The sequence below is a fragment of the Haemaphysalis longicornis genome, unplaced genomic scaffold (assembly GCF_048455015.1).
Source record: "Haemaphysalis longicornis isolate Haplotype H1 unplaced genomic scaffold, Haemaphysalis longicornis Haplotype H1 scaffold_2, whole genome shotgun sequence".
In the NCBI taxonomy this organism is placed as follows: domain Eukaryota; kingdom Metazoa; phylum Arthropoda; class Arachnida; order Ixodida; family Ixodidae; genus Haemaphysalis; species Haemaphysalis longicornis.
The window spans coordinates 286067052-286087825 of NW_027526295.1; the positions used below are offsets into that span (position 1 = coordinate 286067052).

Genomic DNA, 20774 nt, shown 5'->3' on the forward strand with positions numbered 1-20774 from the left:
GTAAAAAGTTTAAAAAAGTGTTGCAGGGTCTCTTTAATGATGGGACTCGAGGCATACGGGCATTCTTTTATCTCCAGCAGAACTGCCATCAGGAACCATTTAGAAACTAAACCCGCTGCTGTTACAATTAAGTGGCCATTTCAGCGATCTTACTGAAAAAAATTACAACATTTCAGTGAATTGGGCCAGGATTTAATTACGCCAAGTATGTTAAGTCAGATGGTAATATATTTGAAAGAGTAGACTACGTGCTCAGCATTAAGCTTGGTGATGATGAAAAGTTCCTTAACTCGCAAATTACATACCAAGCTAGGCATAGTCAATCTTCGGCAAAATATTCCCCGTGCGCAGTACCTGCGCGTTCAGATTTACAAGAAACAAACGGCGCTGCGGTAGCCTTTCGAGTGTCGTTCAGGAATTCAAAGTAAGAGATAAGGAAGCTATGGAAACGGAAACCTCCCCCGTGTCGGCGCAGCTTGTCTGGAAGCGCCGCTATCGCCATACAGCGCGCAGCGAACGGCAGGGCGATCTGCAGCCGGTGAGTCGGTGGCTCGGTGTTTTTCAATTTCTACCCTGGCCGCTGGGTAACCCAGAGGCCTGGGGCCTGCGGGCGCTACTCCGAAGTGTTATTTCTTGCCGAAGGTTCGCGTTTTCGTCGGGAATTCCCGTACTTTCGGCTGACCGCACCCACGCATGGCAAGAAGCCCGTTGACAGCATATATATGATTGAAATTGTTGTTCGTGTTGCCGGATCAGGCTATAGCGTTGCAAAATATGCCGGTCATTGCCCCAACCGAGATGGCGGCACCTGCGGCGTTAAAAATATGCTGCTTCGCCATATGTTCGCCATGTCCCGAAGAAAACTAATGGAGAGGGGCGCCACACCTCGCTACGCATATCCACTTAAAAAGCGCGCAACCGGTGGCAAGATATATCGCGAAAGATTTCCGTTTGAGTTGATGGCAGCCCCGATTCTTTTTTTTGTTGTTGTTGTTTTGCCTTGATTCCACGGCACCCTTCGACAAATGTAGGGGCGATGAAAGGCTGTGTGTGCCCTGTGAGCGTGACCGGAAGATGCGACACTATAACGGTACCTCCGGTCGCATTTAACTAACGGGACCCTGTTGCCGTTTTGCTTCGGAACCCGACATTGCGACGAGCCCAGCAGCAACTCGAACACACCGCACCCCAAATATATATCTATATGGGCGGCAGTCACTGCAAGCGTGGCTATTTCTCGCACTGCTTATTCTTATCAAGCTGCTCGATTGCTCTCATATTTCACTCGGGAACGGAATATATAGTGCCTTTCCTCCCCACTACACCTATCCATACTGTCGCTGTGAGGGCTGCAAACGCTTCAGCATTCGCCCTCGCACCAATGCAGAATAAAAGAAGGGGAGCCCACACGCTGTCTATCAGGGCGTCGTTCCGCGCCCAGTTTAATGCGATGACATGCAAACAGCTTTAGTTATCCGCCGGCATTACGTAAGCGATTGTCACTATGCCTGATTTCCCGCTACTTCTCCTTGTGGCCCCTTTTCTCATGACAACCTTTTCGCTATCGTTCAATCACCGCAACGAATTCGCACGAGCATTTTATCGATGTATTTACACGAGGCCTTCAGGATGCCGAAAAGATATTTTATTTATTTTAACAGCCTCGGTGGGTCTATGGCAGATAGCAGCTGAGTGGCGGGCGGGCATGTCATATCAGCCATAATTGGCTGCGCACCAATTCGAGCATGAAAACAAAGCAAACAGTACGGCTCATTAGCCCGACAGAAGTCTTAGAATGGACAGGAAAAAAGAAAATATACGGAAAAACAAAAGAAGGGAACACATACGTATGTTTGCATAACAATAAACTAAATTATACGGCGAATATTCACAGACACAAAGAACCCGCATATATATATATATATATATATATATATATATATATATATATATATATATATATATATATATATATATATCAGTAATACCTCGTTAACTCGAAGTAATAAAAACCACGAAATATTTCGACATAAGCGGATTTTCGAGATAAGAAAATTTGCGCGAATTCCATGAAATATCGAGTTCTTTGCAACAATTGCGCTACTACTTACCAGGTCTTCAACAGCAGCTTCCAATCTTGCTTTTTCAGAAAGGTTTGAAACAGAAAAAAAACATACAAGAGACGTTCACCGACTGGGCTTTGTGGCACTGCAAGTTTACTTATCGGAATAGAACTGCGTAAGGCTGGTCTGCTTTGCGGTCGCACTCGCGCCTAAGGAGTCATCTATCTGCTTGACGCATTGCATGAGCCGATCTTCACCGCTGCTGCATTCAACCTTATTTCGCCTGCGCTCCATGCAAATTTTTTCATCGCAAAAGGGACCCGCGCTCTCCATTGGGTTTTTCCCCGCACGGCACACCTCTATCTTCTAGTACACTGTACCTCTGGGCATGTCTCTACCGTCACAAAACGTGCCACGATGTTTATATGCCTCTAGGCTCAGACTTCAAGTTCGGGGAAAACATCGGCTTTGTAGAAGGCGCGGCTAAACGAGAAAAAAATTCAGGGACTTCGGCGCGGCAGCACCGCGTGAATCTTGTGAAACGGTGCGCGGCGGCGAAATTTTCGTTCTACTCTCAGTCAAGATTTCGAGATATCCGCAGTTTGGCCCAAAAATACTTCGAAATAAAGGGCAACAAATACATGGGGCGTATAGGAAATGGTTCGGTGCCGCGAAAAATTACTATATATATATATATATATATATATATATATATATATATATATATATATATATATATATAATCATAGAGTGTGTGTCGAACCGATTCGGCTGCGGTTCGCGTTCGGGCGAATTCATTTCGTTCCGGTCCAGTTTCGGTCCGACTAAACACGAACGAACGGGTTCGTTAAGTTCATTCATCAGGTAAGTGAGAAAAAAGATTTATTACATTAAAAAGATAATAAAACAAAATACATACAACAAATCATAATACCGCTGTTTCCTAACAGCAGTGATGCAATTTCAAAACAAACTTTAAACAATTGGGCGATATGCAATGTATTAGGAAAGCAGATAAAGTAGTTATGATGTACCAGCTATTTTCCCGCCCAGACCTAATGTTTTCCGAGCCAGCGCCAAGCGATATGACGGTGCGATATATTTTATATCCTTTCCTTTTTTGTTGAAATCGGAATCCCATCACGATAACCACCATACCCCACAGTTACGCCTGTGTCTATGGGCTGTTTAAATACCAGCGTTTAATAACAGCGGTGGAGCATAAAAAATCGTACAGCAGCCACGTTATTGCTACAAATGAGTTTGAATATTTGTCCCGTTACCTAGAATAATTTGTAAGCTGTTATCTTTTCGGGGGTTGTAGGCCGCAATCTTGTATAAGCGGGGCTTCGTTAACGCGCGGTCGTTGCATTAGTGCTCTGATTTCTGGAACACATTTTGCGATAGCTATCATGGAAGTGTGCGTCACAACGAATACGAATCGTTCCTCCTGACTCCCGGCCATCGTTCTGTTCGCTACATTGCGGAATCTTGTAACACATTAGGCCATTACAAACTGAAAGGGTGATTTGACGTGCGAAGCACGAGATAGAACGTTTCGCGGTAGGCGTCAAGTCAGTAAATCGTCGAAGTCAGTACACGTTATGATTAAAAAAAAATCGCGCCAATCCACCCCGTGAATGTGGTTGGAAAGCAAAGCTGTAAACGGCACCCATAACGATTACCCATGCGACTTCACTTAAATTCACTCACATCGCTCTACAAATAGTAAAACCAGAGAAAAGTGAAATGCACTTAACCACACCGTTTATTACTTCAAAGAGATATTCTCGGTAAGGTTAAATCAATGCATGATGCATGAACGGTGTTTGGTTGAGTTGTATTGGTGTAGCACAAGAGTGGAAACTTTTTTTACAAAATTAAAGTAAGCTCCAACCCGATGTTAGACGATGTGAGTTTTTCCGTCTCTGCGCCGCGGACGGAAGAAGAAGAAGAAGAAAACTTTATTTTTGCACGGATCCCCTAGTCCGGAGCTCCCGGGATAGCCGACAGGGCCTTCTCTGCGCGTTCAATGAGTGTTCTTTGCACTTCCGCGCTAGAGTCGGCCAGCCTTCTTTCCCATGAAGTGGGGTTAGGATTGGGTATGGGGGAAAGGTTAGGGTTCTGTGTGCATGTCCAGAGAGTGTGATAGATGCTAGGGTAGTCCCCGCAGTTAGGACACTTGGGGGTACCCGGTAATCGTTGAAATCGGTGTGTTAGGTGTACAGTAGGTAGCGTGTTTGTTTGAATTTGCCTTAGTACAGCGGATTCCCGACGAGTGAGTGTTTTGTGTGGTGTTGGGTACTTTTGTCTGTTTTGACGGGCTGTCCGTAGCAGATCCCTGGTGTCAACTGGTTCTTGAGGTCCTGGTTGCGCCCTACGTTCACTTGAATGTGGAAGTGCATGCTCAGGCGCCCGGTGGTTTAACGCTCGGGCAAGTGCGTGTGCGCTCTCATTTCCTGGCATGCCTTCGTGCCCAGGTACCCAGATTACCTTGTAGCACTTTTGACTTGATGCGAGTATACCTTGTTCAGTATGTGAGCGGTATTTCTGTGCATTCGGTTGCAGATAAGTTGCCGGCATGCAGATTGAGAGTCGGTGTAGATGTACACTGTACCGGTGTCTGGCACAGAACGGCAAGAGTGCTCTATAGCACGCGCGATTGCCCTAGTCTCCACATCGACGGTTGCATTGAGGTCAAGTTCTGTGGCTGCTGTGATGAGGGTATGACTTCCGTCTACGACAACGGTGACACCCGTCCCATCTAGGAGGCTGGCGTCAGTGTAGTAGAGTTCGGGTTGTGGCTCGGTCTTGTTGATCTGCTTCAGGATGGCCTTAACACGAAGGGTTCGTCTTTCCCTGTTCCTCTCCGGATGCATATTGCGGGGTAGAGGAGCAGTGCAGATTTTCCCCCGTATGTAAGGCTCCAGTTGTCCGTACGTGCTTCCCTCATATTGGCTGGTGTCGTATCCTAGGTTGTGAAGGATGCTTATGCCCTGTGCCGTGCTTCGCAGTCGTTGTAGCTGATTGATTTTGTGCGCGTTAAGCAGTTCCTCCAAAGAATTTGTTGTGCCGGTGTCTTCCAGTGCCTTTGTTGAGGTATACGTGGGCACCCCGAGTGCGATCTTATGGGCCTTTCTTAAAAGCACCTCTATGCTTTTGAGTTCAGATTTGTTGAGATTTTGGTATGGCAAATGATAAAGTATCCTGGAAGTGATGAGAGCTGCGTTAAGGCGAAGGACATCAGCTTCCCGAAGACCCCGGTGCCTGTTCGTAATTCTTCGGAGCATGTGTATCACCTGATTTCCCTGATCTAAGAGTTTCCGGACCGTATGGTTGGCTTTTCCGTTGCTTTGTAGTGTCAATCCGAGTACTTTGATGTGCGAACGCTGGGGTATGGCTCTGCCTTGCAGTATCACCTTCAGTTGGACTTGTTGTTGCTTGCTATTGTGCTTAGTTACAACGAGAAGCTCTGATTTTTCAGCAGAACAGGCGAGGCCACCGCTACTGGCGTAGCGCTCGACCTCTTCGGCCGATTGTTGAAGTGCTTCTTCGACTTGTGCTGGGGAGCCTTTTGTTGTCCATATGGTGATATCATCGGCATATATTGCATGCTTGATATCACCGATGCGGTTAAGTTGCGCTGGTAGGTTCTTCATCGCGATATTAAAAAGGAGGGGTGATAGTATGGAACCCTGAGGTGTGCCACGATTGGAGGCTTCCTTTGCACGGGACTCGATTGGTCCCAACGTGAGTGTTGTCATCCGGTCACGCAGAAAGCTCCGCACATAGTTGTAAATTTTTGAGCCGCAGTTTGTTTCTTGCAAGTTGGCCAGTATTAGGTCATGCGAGACATTATCAAATGCCTTCGAGAGGTCTAAGGCGAGGACCGCTCGGATTTGAGCAGTGCTGGGGTCGTCTAATATATCTTCCTTGAGTTGGAGAAGGCAGTCCTGTGCCGAGATCCTCTCTCTGTAGCCAATGAGCGTGTGCGGAAGAGCGTTCGTGTCCTCGAGGTACTTGGAGAGCCTGATTAATATTACCTTTTCCATGAGCTTGCCCAAACAGGACGTTAATGATATGGGCCTTAAATTGTGGAGATCGAGTTTTTTTCCTGGTTTAGGTATTAGTATGACCCGAGCCGTCTTCCATGCTATCGGGATCTCGCCTTGTTCCCAGGCTTGATTCATGAAGGCTGCAAGGCGGGCATAGTCCTCATCCGAGAGATTTTTGATGAGCTTGTACTGTATTCCGTCCGGTCCCGGTGTCGTGTTGCGTTTCGTGAACTCCAGGGCAGCCTGTATTTCCTCTATGGTAATAGGACCATTCAAGTATTGAAGATCGTTTGCGTCTCCTGCATAGTCTCGATATTCCGGGTCATCTTTGGGAGGTAGGTATATGCTGGCTAGTTCCTCCAGTGTCTGTCCCGGATCTTTGTTTTGTCTGTGTAGCAGGCGAGTTATGTCCTTAGCTTTGTCTGTCGTGGACTGGTTTGGCTGTATGAGGCTGCGTAAAAGTGACCACGTACGTTTGGCGCTGAGGTTGCCGTTGAGCTTCTCGCACAGGTTATGCCAGTTGGTACGTGTAAGCGCCTCTGCATAATCCTGCGCTTCTTTGGAGATACGGGCAATCCTGAGCTTGAGTCTTTTATTATGTTTTTGTTTTTTCCACCTCTTAACAAGTCCATGCCGCGCTTCCCATATATGTAGAAGATGGGCGTCTACATCGGGGTACTGTTCGTTGGCTTGGACTTCTGTGGAAGTTTTGTCCATTCGCACTTGCAGTTGCCCTACCCACTGATCGAGATCCTGAAGGGGTGTTTCTTGATCCTCGCTGTGCCGAAATTTGTGCCAATTTGTGAGACGGATGGACTTTCTCTCTTTCTTGAGTCCTCGAATACTTAAGTGGGTCCCTATAATGAAGTGATCACTCGTTAGTGTTTCCCGTGTGTTCGTCCAGCTACACTTGTAGGCTCTCTTGTACAGCGTCAAGTCTGGGTTGGTATCTCGTTCGACTGAGTTGCCTTCCCTGGTGAATTCATTGGCGTTGTTGAGGATCGTATACCCGGAGTTGCAGATCAGCGTTTCCAGTTTCCTTCCCTTGGCGGTAGTTTTCTTGTACCCCCATGCGGGGTGTTGCGCATTAAAATCCCCAGCTATAATGCTGACGGCACCCTTATGCGTAGTGTCTACAAAAAGTTGTTTGAAGTCCGCGTTGTAGGCTCTCGGTGGGCTGTACACATTCGCTACGTACAGTTCACACCCCTTTTTGCCCGTGCGCATTGGCTGCGGAAGTACTTTGATTGTAATGGCACTGAAGTGCTGGTCATCGTATTCGGTGATTTCCTGCGCAGTTAGGGCTTTGCTGACCAGGGTTGCAACGCTCGCTACTTTCCCTTGGGTTGCTTGCGGCTCGTATGTATTATACCCTGCTATCTTTGGTGAACCCATTGTCTCCTGTAATAATATTATGTCTGGTTTTCGTTGCATTGCTTCTATGTATCTTGTAAGGAGGCCTCTCTTGCTCCTGAAACTCCTGCAGTTCCATTGCCAAATTAGTACTTCCTGGTTTGTTGGGTTGGTTGGCGTGCGCATACTATGGTTAGTTGTTGTCCCCATTGCTGCTAGCGTTTTTTGCGTTGGGACTGTAAGGGTGTAGGCGTTGTTTTGATGTGAAGCGGCTTATCGTTGAGCTTTCGAGCGTGGAGTTAGTCTCGAGTCTGGCTATGCGAACCTGCATGGCTTCGAGCGTTTGTTGCAATTTGCCCAAAGTTTCTCCCATCGTGATGGTGAGTTGCTCTAGCTTGGTTAGGCGGTCATTTCTGGCTTGCTCTTGGGTTGCGAGGGATTGTTGAAATTCCAGGAGTTGCTTGGTTAGCTGCGCGAGACGGTCTTCCATTGTGCAGACCTCACTACGGGATCGTTTTGCGTGGGGTTCCGCCGCTTGTTGAGGCTGAGGCGCGGCGCTTGCGATAGGTGGCGTCGACGTCTCTGCGATCTGCATAGGCGCCTGTGCACTATTTGCTAAGGGCTCTGCGGTGTCTTCTAGGGTAGGAAATGCAGCCGAATTTGGGGCTGCCGGCATTTCAGTGGTCTCCATTGGCGTGAGCGCTTGTTCTTTTATTGCCAACGACTCTGCTATTGACGGAATCGTTTTTTTCCGCACAAGTGCCTGCTTGTAGGACTGGGACTGCCATATCGGCTTGTGTTCGTTTCTGTGTGTGTGCTTGTCTGTGTGACGAGTGGGGGTGAAGGGGAGGAAGGCTGGCCGACTCACCTCTGTGTTTCGCCGTCCGGCGCTGAGGCTCCGAGCCCGTCGGGTTCCTGGAGTTGAGTTGCAGCTGTTGCTCCTTCCTTGCCTCGCGTCTCGTTGGTTCGGCTGACTGACTCGGCTCGCATGGTTCCTTTGCAGCGGCTGGCTTTTTGGTTGGTGCTCGTGGGTCTTGGGGTCCTGTACTTGAACGTGCTTTTGTGTTACTTGTTCTTGCTGGTTCTTCCTAAGCTTGATTCTCTTGAGGTAAGCAGCCTTTGTTGTTTCAGCATCTGCTTCTCTCCTGGCGGGGCAATCTTCGTAATCGGCTGGATGCTCACCGTGACAGTTGACACAGTTCATGTGGCACTCATGCTGCTGGTCGGGTTGGTCGAGGAGCTTGCCGCATTTCTTGCACTTGTGGAGGCGACGAGATTTGCGGCAGAGAAGGAGGAGAAGGAGGAAGAAATTCTTATGTTCAGATTTCTGAATGGCCCCCCTGGGGAGTGATGCATTCTTCTGAGGGGCCCATATGCAGTCCGCGCGGCCTGTGTTCTGTCCACCCGCTTAAGCTGGGTAGGTAGAGAGGGCCTGGACAGCAGCATCTCCCATTGCTCTTGTTGGGTAGTGAACGGGAAAGAGAGGAGGGTGCTCAGGGCTAAAGTCGCTCACCCCGATTACGGGGCGGAGTGTTCCTACTTCTAAACAAAATTTACATTCAGCGTCGTAGTGATTCGGATGCATTAAGTGAAGACGCGTAGGCTGTGGGAAGGAGCCGGGATTGTATGAGCGGTAGGGTAGTTTGTTGTTCTCTGGAAAGGTCAGGGTAAGGCGAAGGTACGGTCTGTCTCAGAAGGCGATAATGCTGGGTTATCTCCCTGAATGTGACAAGCGGGTGACTGTCCTCGTGCAGCTCCATAGCATGGGAGGTAAAAGCGCAGGCTCGTTGGGTGGGCGTATTTTTTGCCCTCCATTGAAGCGTGAGGGGGTGTCCAGATGAGCTGAGTGGAACCGTTTGGGGAGTGGTTTTTTAGCCCGCGCAGTGCAGGTCAGGACACACCACCCGACTGGTAATTCCAGTAGGCTTACTGGGACTTGGTGACTACCCTCCGAACCCCTGGTTGAGTGAGAGCCAGGGTGATGGCTGCCTCTTCTGCTGCCGTCATTTCTTGGGTCCTAAGCGAGGTACACGCAAGGGGGTTGGTTCTGGAGGTAGCCACGATGATGGCGTATTGCTGCCCTCGATGTTTGGAGGCGTCTGTGTAGATAACTGCATGATCCACACCTAGGGTGGTGTTTAGGACTTGAGCCTGTGCTTTTCGGTGACCCTCGTAATGTGAGGGGTTCATATTTCTTAGCCAAGGGAGCATCTTTAGTTTTGGTCGCCAAGAGTCTGGGAGTACGTCAAGCGGAGTGACATTCTGGGCTGCCCAGCCAATCTGGTGAAGCATGCGGTTACCCATCGCAGTTCTGAGTCGGACCATCTGGTTAGAAAGATGGCCTTCAATCAGCTCTTCCACCGTGTTGTGGAGACCCGTGCTAAGCAGCCTCTGTGTGGACGCACTCATGAGAAGACCAATGGCCTGCTAAACCGCAGTTCTAATCATTATATAAAACATCTTTATGTCCTCCTTGCCGAGAAGCAGGCAGGTGTGGACGTAAGTGATTTTCGAGAGGACAACAGCTTGAACTAATAGAAAGGTACCGGATTCCTTTAGGCCTCGCTTCTTGGTGGCAACTCGCCTGATCATGTGTATTTGATTAATGCTGTTTTTGAGCGCTGCAAGGAGACGTCACTCTTGGTGTTAGCCTCGAGATGTAGGCCCAGGATCTTGATGCTGGGGCTTGGAGTGATGACCTGGCCATCACGGAGTATTTGAATGTATTCCTTTGATTTGGCGTGAGGGCGGACGACAAGGAGCTGTGATTGTTTACGTGAACACTGGAGGCCACAGGCTTTAGCACATTGGCGTACTAGAAGTGAGATGCCATGCATTGGTGTGAGCTTACTTTAATTTTTGTAACTCTTAGCACATGAGCAAGGTGCGCACAGGGCCGTTAGACGGGCGTGAGTGGTCGCGTGATGCTTTCACGTGGCATTCAGCGAGAATGCAGGGGGTAAAACCGTAGATGTGCTTGGTGAGTACATCACCTGTCTTCCCAGTCTTCGCGTGGGCTCGTAGCTAAATCGGTAAGACAACGGGCTCTCGCTTTGTTAGTCTGTTGGTTCCAGGTTCGATTCCCGGCGGTGCCAGTAAATTCTTTTATTTGTTCGCTGGAGTTTTCTGGTGACACCAACGGTCGCGAAAGAACCCTTGGGGGGTAGAGGTAAAAAGCTTTGCTTTAAAATAGAGCGCGACTTGAACAACGACACAAAGAAGAACGACGGGACAAGCGCTCACTTGCAACTAACATTTATTGAAGCATTGTCTCGTATTTATACATTTATCATAGAAGCATGCGCGCTGGTATACACTAAATGGAAAGAATCAAACCGATGAAGTGCACGCCCAAAACAAATCAGAGCTGAAAACTGTGGAAGAAGCAGAAAGGACGAGCGCTGGGCGAATAAAAAGGCACCAGCTGCCTTTCAGGCATGTGTTATCTGCTGTAGTGCCGTTTTTGCTTGCAAGACAAAATGCGTGACGCCCTGTGCCGAAACGTCCTGTACGGAAAAAATACCTTGACTTGTAAATAAGTATACACGGCTGTCGCCTATGAATTTTTATAGAACAGATTGGCATTGGCTGCGTGATCTTGCGGGCTGTCTTTTTCTTTTTTTTTTTCCAGAAGTTACAGGGAGGTGGTAGACGTACAAAAAGGTGCATGACTATTCATTAGTATTATTATTGGAGCCTGCTCATTAGTTACGGCCAGCGCCATTTCCAATCTTCTCGGCGGGGGAGGGAGGGGGGGGGGAGGGGGGGGTCGAGAGCACAACATTGGCCATGTTGAAAATTTATATTAGCTCATTATCGCATATGAATCATGCGCATCGGCGACATATAATAGTTATACAATGTTGAAGTCAGAAAATATTTGTGCAGCACATCATGTGCAGCAGAAAAATCATGTGCAGCAGTGAGAGCAGAAACGGACTTCGAGGCGTCCTAGTAAAAAGTGGTGTATGGGTCATCATCATCATCACCAGCCTATCTACGCCCACTGCAGGGCAAAGGCCTCTCCCATTATTCTCCAATTACCTCGGTCCTGTGCCAACTGTGACCAATTTATCCCTGCAAACTTCTTGATCTCATCTGCCCATCTAACTTTCTGCCGCCCCCTGCAACGCTTGCCTTCTATAGGGATCCACTCTGTTACCCTTAATGACCAGCGGTTATCTTGCCTTCGTATCACATGCCCTGCCCACGTCCATTTCTTCTTAATTTCTACTAATATTTCTTTAACACCAGTTTGCTCCCTGACCCACTCCGCTCTCTTCTTGTCCCTTAATGTTACACCTATCATTTTCCGCTCCATTGCCCGCTGAGTCGTTCTCAATTTAAATTGAACCCTCTTAGTGAGCCTTCAAGTTTCTGCCCCGTAGGTGAGCACCGGTAAGATGCAGCTGTCATACACTTTCTTCTTCAGCGACAATGGTAGGCTGCTATTCATTATCTGAGAATGTCTGCCATATGCACCCCACCCCATTCTGATCCTTCTAATTATCTCTGCCTCATGGTTGGGATCTGGGGTCACAACTTGGCCTAAGTAGCTATATTCGCTTACCACTTCCACTGCCTCGCCACCTATCTCAAACTGCTGTTCTGTCCCGAGGTTATTGATCATTACTTTAGTTTTCTGCATATTAATTTTCATGCCCACGGTTCTACTCTGTTCGCCCAGTGCGGAAAGCATGCTTTGCAATTCGTCCCCCGAGTTACTTAGAAAGGCAACGTCATCAGCAAATCTGAGGTTACTGAGGTATTCTCCATTAACCCTTACTCCCACCTGTTCCCAATCCAACGTTCTGAATACTTCTTGTAAACATGCTGTGAATAACATTGGAGAGATTGTGTCTCCTTGTCTGACACCCTTCCTTATAGGTATTTTACCGCTCTCCCTATGGAGGATGATGGTAGCTGTAGGCCCATTGTAGATATCCTCTAGTATTCTTACATAATGCTCATCTACCCCCTGGTTCCGTAATGCCTGAATGACTGCTAGGGTTTCGACCGAGTCAAATGCTTTCTCATAATCTATGAAGGCTATATATAGGGGTTCAGTATACTCAGCGCACTTCTCTATCACCTGATTGATCGTGTGAATATGGTCCATTGTTGAATAACCTTTTCGGAACCCTGCTTGTTCTTTAGGTTGACTGAAATCTAAGGTTGCAGAAATTCGGCTAGCGATTACGTTGGTAAGTACCTTGTAGACGACTGACAGTAAGCTGATCGGCCTGTAATTTTTCAAGTCCTTCATGTCGCCTTTCTTATGGATTAGGATGATGTTCGCGTTCTTCCAAGATTCCGGTACCATTGTGGTCATTAGGCATTGCGTATACAGGTTTGCCAGTTTTTCAAGTACAATTTCTCCACCATCCTTCAAGAGGTCTGCTGTTATCTTATCCTCACCAGTTGCTTTGCCCCCTTTCATTTCTTTCAAAGCCTTCCTTACTTCTTCGGTCGTTACTGGTGGGATGTCTATCTCCTCTGAACTACTGTCTCTTTCGGCATTATCCTGGATGTCCTGGCTACTCCACAGATCCCTATAGAACTCCTCGGCCACTGTGACTATTTTATCCCTATTTGTGATGACATTGCCTTGCTTATCCTTAAGTGCATACATCTGATTTTTCCCCACGCCAAGACGTCTCTTCACTGCTTTCAGGCTACCTCCGTTCTTTACAGCGTATTCGATCCTCTCCATATTATACTTCCGTATGTCAGCTGTCTTACGCTTATTAACTTCGAGAGCTCGGCTAGTTCTGTTCTGTCAGCTGCAGTAGAGATTCTCATGGTTTGCCGTTTCCTGATTAGATCTTTCGTCTCCTGTGAAAGTTTACCAGTATCCTGTCTAGCCATATGGCTAGACAGGATACTGGTAAACTGTAGTGCCCCCGACTTCTACTGCACACTCCGTGATAATGCGTGTAAGGTTGTCGCTGGCTTCCTGTGTCGTAAGCTCGGTTTCCTCGGTAAGAGCTGAATATCGGTTCTGCAGCGCGATCCTGAATTCTTCTACTTTACGTCTTACTGTTAGCTCATTTATCGGCTTCTTTCGTACTAGCTTCTTGCGGTCCCTCCTCAAATCTAGCCTAATTCGAGATCTTACCATAGGGTGGTCACTACACCTTACCCTTCCGAGCACTTCCACATCCTGCACGACGCCAGGGTTATCGCATAATATGAAGTCTATTTCATTTTTGTGCTCCCCATTCGGGCTCCTCCAGGTCTACTTCAGACTCTCCCGTTTACAGAAGAAGGTATTCATTATGCGTAGGTTATTCCGTTCTGCAAACTCAACTAGTAGGTCCCCCCTGCTGTTTCTACAGCCCAGACCATAGTTCCCAACTGCCTTGTCTCCAGCCTGATTCTTGCCTACTTTAGCATTGAAGTCCCCCATAACTACGGTATACTGTGTTTTTACTTTAGCCATTGCCGATTCCACATCTTCATAGAAGCGTTCCACAACTTGGTCGTCGTGGCTGGATGTGGGCGCGTAGCCCTGCACCACCTTGAGCTTGTACCTCTTATTGAGCCTAATTACAAGACCTGCTGCCCTTTCGTTAATGCTATAGTATTCGTCTATGTTGCCAGCTATGCTTTTATTGACTAGAAATCCCACTCCCAGTTCTCTTCTGTCCTCTAGACCACGGTAACATAGGACGTGTCCATTTTTCAGCACCGTAAAGGCTTCGCCTGCCCTCCTAACATCGCTAAGCCCTATTACATCCCATTTAATGCCCTCTAATTCCTCGAGCAACACCTCGAGACTTGCTTCGCTAGATAAGGTTCGCGCGTTAAACGTTGCCAGGTTCAGATTCCATTGGCGGCCTGTCCGGATCCAGGGATTCTTAGCACCCTCTGCTGTGCTAAGAATCCCCTCTTAGCACCCTCTGCTGTTCGATTCCCGGCCGCGGCGGCCGCTTTTCTGATGGAGGCGAAAAGCAAAAACGCCCGTGTGTACGAGATTTCGGCGCACGATAAAGATCCCCAGGTGGTCAAAATTAATCCGGAGCCCTCCACTACGGCGCGCCTCATCGCCTGCGTTGCGTCGGCGCGTTAAACCCCACAATCAATCAGCAACCCTCTGCTGCGTCAGCCCGCAGGGGCACCTTGTACGTTCAAGGTGACGGTAGTGGCGACACCGCGGACCCCGAGCCCATGTGGGTTGGACCCACCCACGCTTTAGGCTGTGCGTGGCTTAGCCGTGTCCAGGGAAAAGGGGATCCTGGTGGCTGAGCCGACACCGAGGTTGTTGTGGACCTTAGGGCCCCTTGGTGGAGGCAACACGCCACTTTGGCCCTCGCTTCTTGTAGACGGCACCCCCGGACTGACCCGGCCGAGGGGGAATCAGCCAGTCGCCCTTTCCTGTCCCCCTCTCCACTCTTTCGCTTTCCTGTCTTCTTTCTCCATCTTTCCTGTCCTCTATTTTTTTCTGCTTTCCGATCTCCTCTTCCAGGCGGCAAGGGTTAACCCTGTGTGAATGGCCACCCTAGGTTTCTTTATGCAGGGTTATAGTGGCCACGTATGGCTAACGCAAGTTTGCGTTCCCGTGTTGGGCTCCGAGGTGGGTGGCCAGCATGGCTGCTGAATGTTTATTTGCTAGTTTATGGCTACGACAAAACCTCCTCATGATCGGGCTCGGAAACGAGTTCGCACCGCAGTGAGCTACCCTGTATCAAGGGTCCCATTCCAACTAAAAGAACAAAGCTTTCCAAGATTTCTTGTTATCGAATCCACCGACAGCCAGTGCCCCCTACGAAAGGCCTCGCCATTCGTAGTCGCTAAAGAACTGGAAGCTGTCCTCGGCGGTAAATGCAAAGCTACAAAGATGTCCTCTGGAGGTATCCTCATTGAATGCGAAAACAAAGCCCAGGCTGATGCAGTGTATGCAATGCAAAGGTTAGCAAACCTAACTATAAAAGTATCGGCTCACCGAAGCCTAAACTCATGCCAAGGAGTGATTTCAGATCCTGACCTCGCAGACCTCACGGAGGATGAAATCTTAGAGGGCCTGCAAGAGGAAAATGTTACTGCTGTCAGGCGTATCATGATCCGACGTAACGACATTGACATCCCCACTAATCACCTTGTCTTGACTTTCAACTCCACCAAGCTTCCTGAATCCCTGAAACTTGGCTATGTAGTCCATCGAGTCCGTCCATACATCCCAAACCCACGCCGGTGCTTTAAGTGCCAGAGGTTTGGTCACACACTGCAGAGCTGTCGGGGCAAAGAGACGTGCGCCCAGTGCGCGAGTACTGATCATCACGCGAACTCCTGCGCCGCGCAGGAAGTAAAGTGTGTCAATTGTGCAGGGCCACACCCTGCGTACTCACGGAAATGCCAGAAATTCCAAAATGAAAAAGAAATAATGTCTATCAAGGTAAAAGAAGGTCTGTCAATACAAGAAGCGCGAAGACGCTTCTCGTTTGTGCAAAAAGGCACTTTCGCCGAGGTGGCGCGCCGGGGGGCCGGGCCGCCTCGGGCATCGGTAGGGACGCAGTTTAGCTCTGCTGACCTGGCCCTTGCCCAGTCTCCCCCCGTGCAGCAGCCAGCACAGCCACAGCCGACTGCACGCGCTCCGGCCCCTGAGGCTGTGCAACCACCGGCCCTCTCTGCTCCGGCTGAGGAGGCCATGGACGTTGTTCCCTCCACTTCGTCCCTTTCAGGGCCCCAAAGGGGCACTGGAAGACACTCAACATCTCTCCTACCCGTGCCTTCTAAAGGTACTGGGAAGAACGCATCCAAGATCCCTGCAAGAAGTGAACCTCCTGCAAGGAAACCACCTGACAAAAAGTAAAAAAAAAAAAAAAAAGTAATTGTAGCTCATCCAAAAAACTAAAATGCCGGTTCCCTTCATCCACTGGAACTGTAGAGGTTTAATTCACAACATTGACGACATACACAAGTTGTTAGATGAATATGAGCCCCAAGTGGTGGCATTGCAGGAGACAAATTTAACAAAAAGACACGATAAAATTCTCCGCAGTTATCACCTCCTCAGAAAGGACAGAGAAGAGAGCACCCGCGCTTCAGGGGGTGTGGCTTTGGTTGTGGCACAGGGCACAATTTTAAAGTCAATACAACTTGACACTACACTGGAGGCCGTTGCAGCACAAGTTTATGTCAACAAACTGGTCACTGTTGTCTCACTTTATCTGCCACCATCTGATAATGTGTCATTACAGGAACTTGATGATCTTATTGAGCAACTGCCTGCACTATTTGTTATTATGGGGGACTTTAATGCCCATCACTGCCTATGGGGAGGTGACAAAATCGACAGTCGGGGAAAACAAATCGAACAGTGGTTGATGAATAACAGTCTTTTTGTGTTCAATAATGGAGACAAGACATATTTTTCTGCGGGTACGGGAAACTTTTCTGCGATAGACCTTTGTGTTGGGTCGCCAGAGCTCGAGATGGACTTTGAGTGGAGTGTAGTGAACGATCCACACGGAAGTGACCACTTTCCCGCCTTGTTGCGAGACGTGCAGCCACTTCCAGCCGTCAAAAACTGTCCACCCCGATGGAGGCTCGAGAGAGCAGACTGGGGAAAATTTAAGGATCTGGTCAGTTTTGAGGGAGTTGACATGAGCAGTATGTCCATAGATGAAGCAAATGCCTACATTTGCGAGGAACTTGTTAAAGCTGCTAAAGTAGCCGTCCCACAATCATCTGGCCGAATCCCTAAGCAGCCAAAGCCGTGGTGGAATGATGCCTGTCGCGAAGCTCGGAAAAAGCAAAACAAGGCCTGGGGTGTGTTCAGACGGTACCCTACCATGGACAACTGCCTGAGCTTTAAGGCTGCCCGAGCTGCTGCCAGAAAAATCAGAAAAGAAGCAAAAAGAAACTCGTGGCAAAACTTTGTAAGCACAATAAACACTACCACTCCCGCAAAAAAAGTCTGGGACCATGTACGCAAAGTCAGAGGCATCTACAGACGGTTTACGGTACCACTTTTTTCTACCGACGGTGGGAACGATTTGTTGCAAACGCAAGCGGATGTTTTAGGTGCCCACTTTTCGGATGTTTCTAGCGATACAAATTACACACAAGAGTTCATGAGACATAAGGCTAGTGCTGAAAAGCTCAGGATTAAAAATACTAGCAACAACACTGAAGACTACAACCAAGAATTTACATTGTACGAACTTAAAAGAGCACTAGCTCAGTGCAAGGCTACTTCTGTTGGCCCTGACCTGATTCACTACGCTTTTCTACAACACCTAAATGATAGCTGCTTAGAAGTGCTTCTGAAGTTCTTTAATAAAATCTGGAAAACGGGTAGGCTGCCCAAAGCATGGAAAAAGGCTGTCGTAATTCCGTTACTGAAAGATGGGAAGCCACCCGACTGTCCATCAAGCTACCGACCCATAACGTTGACCAGTTGTCTGTGCAAGACATTTGAGCGGATAGTCAATTTTAGATTGGTCTTTGTTCTCGAACGTTCAGGTTACTTAGACAGGTTTCAATGTGGTTTTCGGCAGTTTCGGTCTACAACTGACCACCTTGTTCGGCTTGAAACAATGATACGAGATGCTTTCGTTAACAACCAGTTTTGCCTTGCTGTCTTTTTTGATATGGCTAAGGCTTATGATACCACTTGGCGGTATGGAATTCTGCAGGATGCCCGCAGGGGCGCCTTGCGTTTCAAGGTGACGGTAGTGGCGACACCGCGGACCCCGAGCCCATGTGGGTTGGACCCACCCACGCCCTCGGCTGTGCGTGGCTTTGCCGTGTCCGGGGAAAAGGGCATCCTGGTGGTTGAGCCAAAGCCAGGGTTGTTTTGGACCTTCATGGCCCCCTGGCAGAGGCAACACACCACTTCGGCCCCCGCTTCCCGTAGACGGTGCCCCCAGTTTGACCCGACCTGGGGGGAATCAGCCAGTCGCCTTTTCCTGTCCTCTTCTTCATTCTTTTGCTTTCCTATCGTCTTTCCTAACCCTGTCCTGTCATCTCCTTCCTTCTTTGCTTCCATGCTTCTCCAGGCGGCGAGGGTTAACCCTGTGCAAAGACATCACTCTTGATTTCAAGCATAGGGTTATAGTGGCAAGGTACGGTTAGCGTGTGCTGAAAAAGCCACGTTCCCTTGTTGGGCTCGGTGGTGGGCGACCGGCCTTGCCACCGAACACATACTTGTTGTATGGCATCTTCAAATCCCTTCTCCATGAATCGCTCTCTTAAAAGGGGGCGCACCGAGGCAACCACCTTCGAATTTTCTCTCTCAAAGAAGCAGGAGTGTTTTCCACGCTTTCACGTGATGCACTCGGAAAATGAGAACACAACAATGAGAAAGATGTCTCCATTTCTTGTGTCCAAATGTCTGTCGAACCTCATTGGGGCTGGCTACAAGGCACAAAAGATGTCCAATGGCGACCTGCTGATTGAAGTTAAAGATAAGACTCAATGTGACAAGCTCCTCAAAGTTGACAAAATTGGTGACAACGCTGTTACTGTCAGTCCTCACCGCTCCATGAACACCGTGCGTGGTGTTATAAGTGAAGCAGACCTCCTAGACCTTACTGAAAATGAACTCCTCGAAGGCTTCCATGCGCAAAATGTCATCAAAGTTCAGCGGATAGTCATCCGCCGTGAAAACAAAGAAATCCCTACCAAACACATTGTTCTCACCTTTGGCACAACGGTTCTCCCGGAGACCGTAGAAGCTGGCTACGTGAAAATCCGAGTCAGACCTTACATCCCCAACCCGCGCCGGTGCTATACTTGTCAGAAATTCGGCCACGGATCACAGAGTTGCAGGGGTAAGCAGACATGTGCAAAATGCAGCAAAACCGACCATGTGTCGGAAAGCTGCACTGCCCCACCACACTGTGTCAACTGCAGCGGTGACCATGCTGCATACTCACGCTCATGCCAACAATGGAAAAAAGAAAAAGAAATCATTGCGTTGAAAGTAAAAGAAAACATCTCTTACCCCGAAGCACGCAGGCGTCTTGCTATCACGCATAAGATAGCATACGCCGACGTGGCGCGTCAGGGGGCGGCGCCACGTGCGGCAACTGTCCAATCAGGGACCTCGTTGAGAGGGCCTGAGGAGACATCTTCAGCCCCCCAGGTGCAAACAGCGACACCTGCTGCACCTCAAGGAAATGGTGGCCCGAAAACGGCCAATGTGTCAGCTGCAGCCTCGCGGTCTGCACAGCTGACTAACACCACTGAGACGGTTGTAACCTCACAGGAGAACCGGAGGCCAGCCAAGGCCCCAGGTCTCAAACCGTCAACAAAGAAGCCTTCTTTGGAGGCTATGGACACAAGTGAGCCATCCTCTGCGTCAATCACGCCGAAGGATCGCCACAAACCGCTGGAGCGTACGAACTCCCAGGAACTGATAAAAAAAGCAGAGCTCCCTAAGGTGTCTCCTACTGGAAAAGGCTCTGGTAGCTAACAAGCTGAGCCTGTCTTTAGTTACAAACTTCTCAATACTAGCAATGGCTTTTTGTAGTGTACTGCAGTGGAACTGCAGGGGGCTTCTGAAAAACTTGGATGATGTTAAAGAGCTGCTCTGGGAGCATGCACCTCTGGCAGTGTGTCTCCAAGAAACCCACTTAAGCAGCAAACACACAGACTTTTTACCCCAGTACATCACATACAGAAAGGACAGGCAAAACACCAACCAACCATCGGGTGGTGTGGCTATTATCCTTCAAAGGTCAACCACAGCTAAGGAAGTTAAACTCAGGACTGAACTAGAGGCTGTAGCTGTGAGAGTTATATGGTTGCAGCGACTAATAACAATTTGCTCCATTTACATTCCCCCAGACAAGCGACTACAGAAATCTGAATTTGAAAATCTAATGGACCAGCTGCCAGAACCGTACATAATAGCAGGAGACTACAATGCCCATCATCCTCTCTGGGGCTGTGAAAACTACGATTCAAGAGGGCGAATGATAGAAAAATTGCTAGTCTCCACTGGAGCTTGCATACTGAACAAAAAGAAGCCCACATACTTTAGTCCCACGCACAAAACATCCTCATCAGTTGACCTAGCTCTCTGCACTGCTACTCTCTTCCCACTACTGGACTGGCACGTCCTGGATGACCCTTATGGAAGCGACCACTTTCCAATCGTGCTGAAAGAGAAGGTAGTGTCGACACATGGGCAGAACAGTGTACCACGATGGAAGATGGGGTCTGCTGACTGGAAAACGTTTCGACAGCTCACCTGTCTTCCACGTGACTATCTAGATTCACTGGACATCGACAGCGCACTTTCTTTTATCGAAAAGCGCATAATTGAAGCTGCTAGTGAATGCATCCCACAAAG

General features: G+C 48.7%; 1 protein-coding gene across 2 annotated transcripts in view; it reads left to right on the forward strand.

Moving 5' to 3' along the window:
- The first annotated feature begins 381 nt into the window (after window positions 1-381).
- Window positions 382-20774, forward strand: part of Scramb1 (phospholipid scramblase 1) — a 70315-nt gene continuing 49922 nt past the window's right edge. The window contains exon 1 of one of the 2 annotated variants that reach the window (XM_077700817.1): window positions 382-538. The gene's annotated coding sequence lies outside the window, so the exon portion shown is untranslated. The remainder of the gene's footprint in view (window positions 539-20774) is intronic. The other variant, XM_077700819.1, reaches the window with a different exon arrangement.